Below are 13,436 nucleotides of genomic sequence, written 5' to 3'. Positions count from 1 at the left end.
GTGCCACGCTCAAATTGCTCCCCAAAACCCATCCTGGAACCATTCAGAAACTGGAGCGTCTCAGAATTGGATCCTCTGGTCTAATAGGCTGGTGACAGCATAGAAGTGATGACAAATCACACCGCAAAATTTCTAGATGGAAAAAGATCATATCGTGCCCAATATGTAAAGCAACATAATAATTTTTCCTCATCAAAAATTTAGAGGGCTTCTTTGTGAAAGAGGAAATGGCGTCTTTGTTATCTGCCACTCAACACACGATTCTTAAGATATTGTAAATGTCTGTCTGCATCCCACTGGCATAACAAATCCTGCATTCATTTATACAAAATAAAGATCAGTTTTGTTTTGAAATCAGATATATTCGGACTAATGAAGATTTTCCCATTTTCTTCATTTGATATTGTTTGAAGAAACACATCTAAAACTTCAGGACTAAACTTTAGGATTTAAAAAAAAATGTTTTCTTCAAACAAGCTCCAACAGTCTGCTCACCAGGTGTTTTTTTATGTGTTTCTTTGCGGGCAGTCCAGAAGCTATCCAGAGAGCAACCTTTATTACTGATGTCTAGTGTGTCACGTCTGCCCATTTACGTCAGTTAACAGTTTTGGATTGGAATTTCGGAATTTTCATATCGTAATGCTAAAGTCATTCCGGCTCCTGTGATGGATGGGATGAATGTGGGCACCGAGCCTGGAATCTTGGCGTTGCCAAGGTAATTAACGCTCCTGCTGGCTAAGCCAATCACGTCGTCTGATCTGGAGAGTGACTCAGACATGACGTGAGTGGCACACAATTAATTTAAAAAATGTCACACATCAAACACTTTTCTCAGGTGCAGGGTACAACATATTTAATATGGAAGGAATAGAAATATCAAATATCAGTCAAAATATTGCAATAGACTACTGGAATTGAACTACTACCACAGATTGTTAATAAAATATCTTAGAGCAATACAGTTCAAATCAATAGATATCTTCAACGTATATTTTATTAGAAACAAAACATGGTCCCTTTTTTCATGCCCCCCAATATCTCCACACTCACCCCCTCTCTCCTGATTCAGAGGGGATGGGTTAAATGCAGAATACACATTTTGGTTGAATGCATTCAGTTGTGCAACTGACTAGGTATCCACTTTCCCTCCCTCCTTCTCTCTATACCTCCTCCCAGTCACAATCTAATATCTCTATAAGAGCTCAGGGCCAGACCCAGATGCAGACACAGGAGGCAGATGGTTTGAGTGCTTGATATTTATTCGTTTCAAGGCAAGAGAATAGTCGTGGACAGGCAAAAGGTCAAAACCAGATCAAAGTCCAGGAGGTACAGAGTGGCAGGCAGGCTCGAGGTCAGCGCAGGCAGACTGGTCAGGCAGGAAGACTGGTCAGTGCAGTCTGAGCATCTGGAGTAGTTTACGTCACATGAGCCAATTTATTCAGACCACCACGCTCCTCAGGTGTTGTGTGTGTTTGGTCTGAGCGATACCCTTTTTCAAGGTCATATGGTTTTGTGAGACATTCACCTGTTTATGTGTGTTTCCATGAGAACGTGAATAATTACTACATTTTCTCCTCGGGGGGTCCGGACGCTCCTCAGGTGTGTGTGTGTCCATGAGAATGTGAATAATTATGTGAATAATTTTCTCCTCGGGGGGGTCCTGACCCCCCCCATGTCTCACTCTCTCTCTCTATGTCTTGCATCCTCCACAGATGTTTTTGCACCTATGGAACCATTTATCACCTGGCAACAAAGCTCCTCTCAACAAAAAAAAACACGCCCACAGATCTACCTTTATGAAAGTCAAATGAGTTGAGTGCCGGTGTGTTCAGCCATGTGTGTGTCTCGTCTGAAGTCAGTTCTTCCCCAATCAGCGCCTCTTTCTATTGATCTCCTCATCCCGCTCTCTCTCTTTCACTATTCTTCTAGTAGGAATTTACACTGTAAAGGGCTTACTGTGCATTTGACAGGCAGCTCATGGGCGTAGTAAGTAAAATTATGTGTTTCATATTACAGTACACCTACTGTAATGTAAATATGGTATCAAAGCCATAAAAATTGACTGTATTATACTGTTAAAAAGTTAATACTACCGTAATTGTAAGGAATTAATTAATGAATGGATGGTTTATATTTCACTGCATTTTACTGTAATTACAAGGGATTGGAGCAAGGGCAGGTTGGCTGCTACACTGTAAGAAACATAACTTGCTTTTATGGTAACTTACTGGCAGACAGTTATCTGTAAATTACAACAACAAAAAAAACACTTAATCTGTCCCCTACACAGCACATTCTCCATTGTAAAAAACAAACAAGTAAATGCAGAGTTAAATCAACACCGGAACAGTGTTGAATTAACACACTGCTTAGTGTAAAGGCTTTTACAAATATTTCCCAGAATACCTTGCATTTCGAGTAAAATGTAGAGTTACCACCCATGACTGTATTTGTTAGTGACAGAGACATGGTTGCTGCATTCAGACATTCTCTGGTCCAATGGACTTCACCAAGTGAGATCCTAAAGTGAATATGTTATCATCATTTTTTATATTTATTTAACACAATACCATATATACACTGAGTGTACAAAACACTTGGAACACCTTCCTAATATTGAGCTGCACCCCCTATTGCCCTCAGAACAGCCTCAATTTTGTCGGGACATGAACTCTACAAGGTGTTGAAAGTGTTCCACAGGGATGCTGGCCCATGTTGACTCCAATGCTTGCTACAGTTGTGTCAAGTTAGCTGGATGTCCTTTGGGTGGTGGACCATTCTTGATACACACGGGAAACTGTTGAGCATGGAAAAACACAGCAGCGTTGCAGTTCTTGACACACTCAAACCGGTGTGCCTGGCACCTACTACCATTTTATTTATTTAACTTTTATTTAAACAGGGAGCCACATTAAGATTAAAAATATATTTCACAAGAGAGCCCTGTATACATTACAATAAAAACAGAATAATAAAACATACACATACACCGTGTGTACAAAACAATATAATTCAGCACACGATAACAAAATAAACATGTATAATAAAAGCAATCACATTCAACTACATTGAGGTCCTCAATCAATCATCATGTAAACTGCCTGAGTGGCACCAGCACATCTAACTGCAGTGAACCCTGCAGATTGTTCCACAAATTAGATGCAAACATTTTTAGATTTTCCCAGCTCTGTGGAGACTGAAGGGATCTCTAGTGTTATCCATTCCTGAGAACGGGTTTGGTAACTTATGATTCTTCACTTAATGAAGTTACATATGAAGGGAGTTCCTGTACGATTGCTTTGTAAATAAATACAAGATAATGAAGCTCTCTTCTTACAGACAGAGAGGTCCATCACACATTTTTATACAGACTACAACATATTGCGGAATGATAGACTGTGTCCAAGGGTTTCAAAACAGAGGTTGCCGCATGCATGTAAACAATATCACCAAAATGCAATACAGGGAGAAGTGTTGTTTGAACAATCTTTCTCCTATTTTCAATACCGAGGCCACTGTTGTACAGCGCTGTTATTTGCCTGTTTGTGGCTTGCCTGTTAGCTTGCACGATTCTTGCCATTCTCTTACGACCTCTCTTCAACAAGCTGTTTTCAGCCAACAGGACTGTCGTTGACTGGGTGTTTTTGGTTTGCCACACCATTCTCTGTGAACCGTAGGCATTGTCATGCTTGAGAAGCCCAGGAGGCCGGCCGTTTATGAGATACTGGAACTGGCACGCCTGGCACCGACGATCAAAGTCGTTTTGAGCGTGGTCGTTTTGCCCTTTGCAACGTTCAGTCAAACAGTAACTGAATACCTCAATGCCGATCTGACTGCTTCATAGAGCAAGCCATGGCTCACTCTCTGTAGAGACTAACCATTTTCGTGAACGGGGTGGTGTACTTAATAAACTGGCAACTGAGTGTACATTCTACTGATTTACACAGTGCATGCATATAATATATAGAATATACTGGATAAATATATTGGGTATATATTGGATTTTATTAACTGGGTGGTTCGAGCCCTGACTGCTGATTGGCTGACAGCCGTGGTATATCAGACCGTATACCACGGGTTAAACAAAATATTTATTTTTACTCCTTACGTTGGTAATCAGTTTATAATAGCGATAAGGCACCTCGGTGGTTTGTGATTTACGGCCAATATATATTTGGTGGTACCCTGTAAGGATGACCTTACAGGGTACCACCAAAGTGATGAGTGTTTGTACCCCATTAGCAAAAAATCTAAACCTTTTATCTGGGAGTGTAATACAATAGGCTGAAACTCATGGTTTACAAGCCACCTTGCAGTTACTTTTTAAATGTTTTAATCACCCGCAATTTGTAATCAGAATGACTGACAGGGTTGGGAAGACTAAGCTATGAGTCTACCTAAAGCATCTAAACTGGAACAACAATTTCAGTAATGAGTGCAATAAGCCCAAATAACATATTGGATTAGTTTAGAAAATGTTTAATTTATATTTGAGTAGGATAATATTAATTAATCAATCAATGTACATGCACCGACATAGATAATGAAACAAATAACTCTAAAAATCTACTTGCAATAGAGCATGCTGGGAGATTTTCGTTCAAAGTGATGTGTATGAGTTTCAGGTCCCTGTGTAAGTGTCAAACTCAGGCCTTATGAAATGCGTATGGTAGTTTCTCCAGCTCAAAATGCATATCAGCCAATTAAAACTGTTACTTGCACAAGAAAGAAAGCTACATTGAAGCTGGTCCAATCAGATAACCTGGCATATGTTAGCCCTATGATAACCTCACCAGGTGGCAGTGATTACATCCTGCAACAATTTCTTCATCAGCCTATCAAATATCTATGACTTTATATTTACCAGTCAATGGCATTTCATAAAATAGGTCAACCCTGGCCACAAGAGGGGTATTTTAAACCTACAAATTCAAGGTTTACTTTTGTTATATATCACACAGTTGAAGTCAGAAGTTTACATACACATTTGCCAAATACATTTAAACTCAGTTTTTCACAATTCTTGACATTTAATCCAAATTAAAATTCCCTGTCTCGGGTCAGTTAGGATCACCACTTTATTTTAAGAATGTGAAATGTCAGAATAATAGTAGAGCGAACGATATATTTCAGCTTTTATTTCTTTCATCACAATCCCAGTGGGTCAGAAGTTTACATACACTCAATTAGTATTTGGTTAAATTGGGTCAAATGTTTCAGGTAGCCTTCCACAAGCTTCCCACAATAAGTTGGGTGAATTTTGGCCCATTCCTCCTGACAGAGCAGTTGTAACTGAGTCAGGTTTGTAGGCCTCCTTGTCCGCAACCGCTTTTTCAGTTCTGCCCACAAATTTTCTAGGGGATTGAGGTCAGGACTTTGCGATGGCCACTCCAATACCTTGACTTTGTTGTCCTTAAGCCATTTTGCCACAACTTTGGAAGTATGCTTGGGGTCATTGTCCATTTGGAAGACCCATTTGCGACCAAGCCTTAACTTCCTGACTGATGTCTTGAGATGTTTTTTCAATATATCCACATAATTTCCCTCCCTCATGATGCCATCTATTTTGTGAAGTGCACCAGTCCCTCGTGCAGCAAAGCAGACCCCACAACATGATGCTGCCACCCATGTGCTTCACGGCTGGGATGGTGTTCTTCGGCTTGCAATCCTCCCCCTTTTTCCTCCAAACAAAACGATGGTCATTATGGCCAAACAGTTCTATTTTTGTTTCTTCAGATCAGAGGACATTTCTCCAAAAAGTACAATCTTTGTCCCCATGTGCAGTTGCAAACCGTAGTCTGGCTCTTTTATGGCAGTTTTGGAGCAGTAGCTTCTTCCTTGCTGAGCGGCCTTTCAGGTTATGTCAATATAGGACTCGTTTTACTGTGGATATAGATACTTTTGTACCTGTTTCCTCCAGCATCTTCACAAGGTCCTTTGCTGTTGTTCTGGGATTGATTTGCGCTTTTCGCACCAAAGTACGTTCATCTCTAGGAGCAGAACCCGTCTCCTTCCTGAGCGGTATGACGGCTGTGTGCTCCCATGGTGTTTATACTTGCGTACTATTGTTTGTACAGATGAACGTGGTACCTTCAGGCGTTTGGAAATTGCTCCCAAGGATGAACCAGACTTGTGGAGGTCTACAATTTTTTATTTTATTTAAATTTTATAATTTTCTCATGATGTCAAGCAAAGAGGCACTGAGTTTGAAGGTAAGTCTTGAAATACATTTGTGGAGTGGTTGAAAAACGAGTTTTCATGACTCCAACCTAAGTCTATGTAATCTTCCGACATCAACTGTAAGTTGGAGTCATTAAAACTTGTTTTCCAACCACTCCACACATTTCCTGTTAACAAACTATAGTTTTTAGGTCATCTCCTTTGTGCATGACAAGTAATTTTTCCAAAAGTTGTTTACAGACAGATCTTTTCACTTTTAATTTACTGTATCACCATTCCAGTGGTTTAGAAGTTTACATACACTAAGTTGACTGTGCCTTTAAACAGCTTGGACAATTCCAGAAAATGATGTCATGGCTTTAGAAGCTTTAGAAGCTATGCACGTTGCGGGTGATAAATAATTCCACTTGTTGGATATCCTAACCCTGTCTGCATTCCAATAGGAATTACATTAAAAAAATTAAGCCAGCATAATGGGACAAGTAGGGCTGATGTGGCCTGTAAACCAGGAGTTTCCTAACACCACTGTTGAAGGGTAGAACATAGGCCTTCAAAGCAAAGCCTTATGATATATGTAATATCATAAATAATTTAATCTTAAAGGCTAATAAGGCTGGTGGAACCATTCATAGAGAGTTCTAGGAAGATCCTTTAGAGGATAAAAGGGTTCTTGGTAGAACCCTTCATAGAGGGGTTCTTTATTATCAAAAAGGGTTCTACCTAGCACCAAAAATAGTTATCTTAAGGCAAGGGTGTCAAACTCATTCCATGGAAGGCCTAGTGTCAGCTGGTGTTTGGTTTTTCCTTTCAATTAAGACCCAGACAACCAGGTGAGGGGAGTTCCTGACTAATCAGTGACCTTAATTAATCAATAAAGTCCAAGGGAGGGAGTGAAAACCCGCAGACACTCGACCCTCCGTGGAATGAGTTTGACACCTGTGTCTTAGACACTAGGGCAGGAGAGGAGGTGTGAAGGGGGCTGATTACCAGAGAATGGTGTAAAGCTGAACTTTGTCCGAGTGGGATTTGAATATTTTCACGGTCGGTATTGCTGAATTTTTTCTGAGTTTGTGTGTGTGTGTGTGTGTGTGTGTGTGTGTGTGTGTGTGTGTGTGTGTGTGTGTGTGTGTGTGTGTGTGTGTGTGTGTGTGTGTGTGTGTGTGTGTGTGTGTGTGTGTGAGAGAATAATAATAATTTGGTGGGTGCTTATATTTGGCCTTTTTCACACATGTACAAGTGTGTATTAATGTGTGAATTGCAAATTTGTTTTCTTGCATATCCCATCTCTTCCTGAGACAGCAAGGGTCTTCCATTATGAACAGCGGCCCTGGAGCAATTATGGTAAAGTGCCTTGCTCAAGGGCACTTCGACAGCTTGTTCACCTTGTTGGCTCTGGGATTCGAACTAGTGACCCAACGCTCTAACTGACCCAACGCTCTAAATGATAGGCTACCTGCCTTGTGTGTGTGTGTGTGTGTGCGCGCACTCAGTGGAGGGTATACGCAAGTGTACGCCATATACTGTACCCACTTATTAAGGTAGAGTAATCAATAATGGAACAGATCAGAATGTTTAGCTTAAAATGTTAAACGATTACATCTGAAACCTGTGAATTTGAAGTTGACAGCCTCATTTATCTGTTTCAATAGTAGGCCAATAACATTTTCGGTCATTCCGAGTGCAACGGCGGGCCGTTTGGGAAATTTGGGGCAAAATTTAAGTATATTTAACTCCAGAAATGACAGAAAATGTGTGTGTTGGCACTTGATCTCATGCTCTTTTTCCTTGATCTCATGACCCCTCCTCTGTCCTTCCTTCTCCAACTATCTAGGCTGGGTTCAGTTTCAATATGGCAATTTATTTAGAGAAACTGGAGCAGAATCTACTGTTGCAGCCTTATTAACAATTATCAATCAAATCTATTTATAAAGCCCTTCTTACATCAATTGATATCTCAAAGTGCTGTACAGAAACCCAGCCTAAAACCCCAAACAGCAAGCAATGCAGGTGTAGAAGCACAGTGGCTAGGATAAACTCCCTAGAAAGGCCAGAACCTAGGAAGAAACCTAGAGATGAACCAGGCTATGAGGGGTGGCCAGTCCTCTTCTGGCTGTGCCGGGTGGAGATTATAACAGAACATGGCCAAGATGTTCAAATGTTCATAGATGACCAGCAGGGTCAAATAATAATAATCACAGTGGTTGTTGTTTATTATAATATTCTGTTGAATAAATATATATATATATATATATATATATATATTACATTTATATACTGTACAACAGTGCAGAACTAGAAATATACATTTTTACTTTAGTTGCTGAACGTTTTTGTTGTTGTTGTGCGCATCTAAATAAGTTCTACTGTGTTTCTTTGGCAACAGAATGGTGGTACTCTATGGGCACTTTCACAAAGAGTAACTTCGAAAATGTTTGGCACCCTTGATAAAAATTAGCAAAAAAGATAGTATAAAATAAATAATAAAAAAAACAGCTGTATATTTCATTCTCCCAAAAAATGGGAAACTTTAATTTGTACTAATACATTTGCTCAAAGACAAGGAATTTGTTCATCAAGTCATATTTTTGTATCTTCTTATGGCTGCAATCCCGTTAACAGGATCGATACGACAACAGCCAGTGAAAGTGCAGGGCGCCAAATTCAAACAACAGAAATCTCCTAATTAAAATTCCTCAAACATTTTTAAGGTAATCTTGTTGTTAATCCCACCAAAGTGTCTGATTTCAAATAGGCTTTTCAACGAAAGCACCACAAACGATTATGTTAGGTCACCGCAAAATCACAGACAAACACAGTCCTTTTTCCAGCCAAAGACAGGAGTCACAAAAAGCAGAAATGGAGATGAAATGAATCACTAACCTTTGATGATCTTCATCAGATGACACTCATAGGACTTCATGTTACACAATACATATATGTTTTGTTCGATTAAGTTCATATTTATATCCAAAAACCTCAGTTTACATTGGCGCCATGTTCAGAAATGCCTCCAAAATATCCGGAGAAATTGCAGAGAGCCACGTCAAATAACATAAATACTCATCATAAACTTTGATGAAAGATACATGTTTTACATAGAATTAAAGATACACTTGTTCTTAATGCAACCGCTGTGTCAGATTTCAAAAAGCTTTACGGCAAAACACAATATTCAATCATCTGAAAACAGCGTTCAGCCACAAAAGCAAGCCATACAGTTACCCGCCAAATTGTGCAGTCAACAAAACTCCTAAAAAGCATTATAAATCTTCACTTACCTTTGCTGATCTTCGTCGGAATGCACTCCCAGGACTCCCACTTCCACAAGAAATGTTTGTTTTGTTCGGTAATGTCCATTTATGTCCAAATAGCTATTTTTGTTAGCGTGTTTGGTAAACAAATCCAACGCCAGGAAGCGCGTTCACTAAAAGCTGACGGAATGTCCAAAAGTTCCTTAACAGTCAGTAGAAACATGTCAAACGATGTATCGAATCAATCTTTAGAATGCTTTTAACATAAATCTTGAATAATGTTCCAACCGGAGAATTACATTGACTTCAGATGAGCGATGGAACAGAGCTCCCTCTCATGTGAACGTGCATGGTTTGAGCATGGTCAGGTCATGGCAGACCTGACTAATTCCCCTCTCATTCGGCCCCCCTTCACAGTAGAGGCATCAGACAAGGTTCTACAGACTGTTGACATCTAGTGGAAGCCGTAGGAAGTGCAAACTCATCCATATCTCGCTGTGAATTCAATAGGATCTTGGTTGAAAATCGACCAGCCTCAGAATTCCCACTTCCTGTTTGGATTTTTTCTCAGGTTTTTGCCTGCCATATGAGTTCTGTTATACTCACAGACATCATTCAAACAGTTTTAGAAACTTCAGAGTGTTTTCTATCCAATATGAATAATAATATGCATATATTAGCAACTGGGACTGAGGAGCATGCCGTTTACTATGGGCACCTCTGTGCACCTTTCATCCAAGCTACTCAATTCTGCCCCTGCAGCCATTAGAAGATTTATTGGTACCACTGTTTTCAATACTCTGGCACCCTCCCCTGGCTAGGATAACGGTACTGAGCCTTTTTCTAAAATGTTTTATGAGATTGGAGAACACATTGGGAGGGATCTTTGACTATTCCCCCATACATCATCTTTCCAGATCCTTGATATCCTTTGTCTGTGCTATGGACTGCCCTCTTCAATTCAAATGGCAGGTTTTCAATGGGATTCAATTCCGGAGAGTGAGATGGCCATTGCAAAATTTAGATTTTGTGGCCAATTAACCCTTTCTTTATGGATTGTGATGTGTGCTTGGGGTCATTGTGGCCAAGTTTCACCTTTCTGGCAACCAGGTTTTTGGCTAAATTGTCCTGTACTTGGTAGAGTTAATGATGCCATTGACCTCTTGAGCCTATGGGGGGTGCTATTTCGACTTTGGAAAAATGTGTTCCCAAATTAAACTGCCTCGTACTCAATTCTTGCTCGTACAATATGCATATTATTATTAATATTGGATAGAAAACACTCTCTAGTTTCTAAAACCGTTTGAATTATTTCTCTGAGTGAAACAGAACTCAGAACTCATGGGGCGGCAGGGTAGCCTAGTGGTTAGAGCGTTGGGCTAGTAACCGAAAGGTTGCAAGTTCAAATCCCCGAGCTGACAAGGTACAAATCTGTTGTTCTGCCCCTGAACAAGGCAGTTAACCCACTGTTCCTAGGCCGTCATTGAAAATAAGAGTTTGTTCTTAACTGACTTGCCTAGTTAAATAAAAAAAGGTTAAATGTAAGTCGCTCTGGATAAGAGCGTCTGCTAAATGACTTAAATGTAATGTAAATGTAATTCTGCAGCACTTTTCCTGTCAGGGAGTGAGATTTCAGAAATCGAGGTCCCTGTTCTGAGATTTATAAGTCCCCATGCAAGCTATGGGGATACATGCACTGCATACGTCTTCCTCTAGATGTCAGTAAGCGGGGAGATTTTGAATGGAGTGGATTGCGCAATCTGGGCCCTATATATAGACCCTGGAGCGGAAGGACCGTCCTTTTCAACAGTGCGCTTGACGCATGAAGACATCACAATGGCGTCCTGCAAACGCTTTCGTTTTAGTAGTTCTATATCTCCGGTCATGTTTTTATTCGTTATAGGTGTTAAGAACAAATTCTTATTTACAATGACAGCCTAAGAACAGTGGGTTAACTGCCTGGTTCAGGGGTTCGATCTAGCAACCTTTCGGTTACTGGCCCAACGCTCTAACCACTAGAATACCTGCCGCCCCGATACAGTCACAACCAAAGTTATTGGCACCCCGTGATATAGATGATCAAAAAAAGACTACAAAATAAATACAAATACTGAGCTACAGTATATATAGTTTGCTCAAATTTTTTTACAATTGTAATGTTTTTTTTAAAGAGCTCTATTTTCTGTCACGTTCTTTCAAAATCGAACCCAGAAGCAGACCAGGACAAGGAGAGTAGGAAGAAGGTGAGTATTTATTTACAAGTGAATATGAAGGGGTAGAAATATCCAGGTGGCGTAGCGGGCAGCGGTGGTGAGTTGATGGGAGTGAATAGGTGGGTCCAAGGGAGTAGCGGAAACCTCCGACGACCAGGCAGGAATGGGGTAAGTGATCCGGGTGAATAATGTTAATGGCTAACGATCCGGCAGGGAATGGATGTCAGGTCCGGGCTTATGAAGAGGAGAGATGATGATCAGGACCAGGTGTGCAGATAGCTGATGGGATACAGGTGCGGGTAATCTGAGATCTCCCAACTAGCTAAATCGCCAGGCAACCAGACAGGGTGCGTTCCAGAACACCGGAAAAAAACACTCCAGAACAGAACACAGGCAAAAAACAGACTCAGGAAACGGGATTCGTGACAGTACCCCCCCTCCGACGAACGCCACCGGGCGGACTACCCGGAGCGCCAGGGTGGAGGCGGTAGAAGTCACGAAGCAGGTCAGCGTCAAGGATCTGACGCCGAGGAATCCAACTCCTCTCCTCTGGACCATATCCTTCCCAATCCACTAGATACTGGAACCCTCGACCCCGCCGTCTTGAGTCCATGATGCGGCGCACCGTGTAGACAGGACCACCTCCGATCATCCGAGGAGGAGGAGGACGAGGAGGAGGGGGCAACAGAGGACTGAGGAGAACCGGCTTGAGGCAGGAGACATGAAAGGTGGGATGTACTCTAAGTGTTGCAGGCAACTTGAGTCGGACCACAACAGGATTAATGATTCTCTCCACTACAAACGGACCAATGAACTTCGGTGACAGTTTCCTCGACTCAGTCCGTAGAGGAAGATCCCGTGTAGCCAACCAAACCTTATCTCCGACCGTATAAGCGGGGGCAGGAATACGGCGACGATTCGCCTGGATCTGATACCGGTCAGAAACTCTAAGGAGAGCCTTCCTGGCCCTATGCCAGGTCCGGTGGCAACGACGAATGTGGGTCTGGACAGAGGGAACCGAGAGATCCCTCTCCTGAGAAGGAAACAAGGGAGGTTGGTAACCGTACAGGCACTGGAAGGGAGACATCCCAGTAGCAGATGAAGGGAGAGTATTATGGGCATACTCGACCCAGGGTAATTGAGAGGACCAAGAGGTGGGATCAGAGGAAACAAGACAGCGTGGACGCAGCGTGGACTCCATCTTCTGGTTGGCTCTCTCCGCCTGACCATTAGATTGGGGGTGAAATCCAGAAGTGAGACTGACTGTAGCTCCAATGGCCAAACAGAAGGATCTCCAGACAGCAGAGGTAAACTGAGGACCACGGTCAGAAACAATGTCACAGGGCAACCCGTGGACCCTGAAAACCTCCCTAACCAGGATCTCGGACGTCTCAGTGGCAGAAGACAGCTTGGAGAGGGGGACAAAGTGAGCAAACTTGCTGAATCTGTCCACAATGGTCAGAATAACCGTGTTACCAACAGAAGAGGGCAACCCCGTGACAAAGTCCAGGGCCAGATGCGACCAAGGTCGCCGGGGAATAGGTAGGGGGTGAAGAAGCCCAGAGCTGGGCCGATTGGTACTCTTATTCTGCGCACAAACAGGACAAGGCAACAAACCTCCGGGTATCTTCTCCCATAGCAGGCCACCAAAATCGTCTGCGCAGTAGCGCCATAGTCCGAGCAACGCCAGGGTGACAAGCTATCTTGCTGGCGTGGGCCCACTGAAGGACAGCAGAACGGACCGACTCAGGCACGAACAACCGACCGGGTGGACCGTTACCGGGCCCGGGCT

The sequence above is a fragment of the Salvelinus namaycush genome, chromosome 35 (assembly GCF_016432855.1).
Source record: "Salvelinus namaycush isolate Seneca chromosome 35, SaNama_1.0, whole genome shotgun sequence".
NCBI classification, from domain to species: Eukaryota; Metazoa; Chordata; class Actinopteri; order Salmoniformes; family Salmonidae; genus Salvelinus; species Salvelinus namaycush.
The sequence above is the reverse complement of the archived record's forward strand: the minus strand, read 5'-3'. Positions refer to the sequence as shown.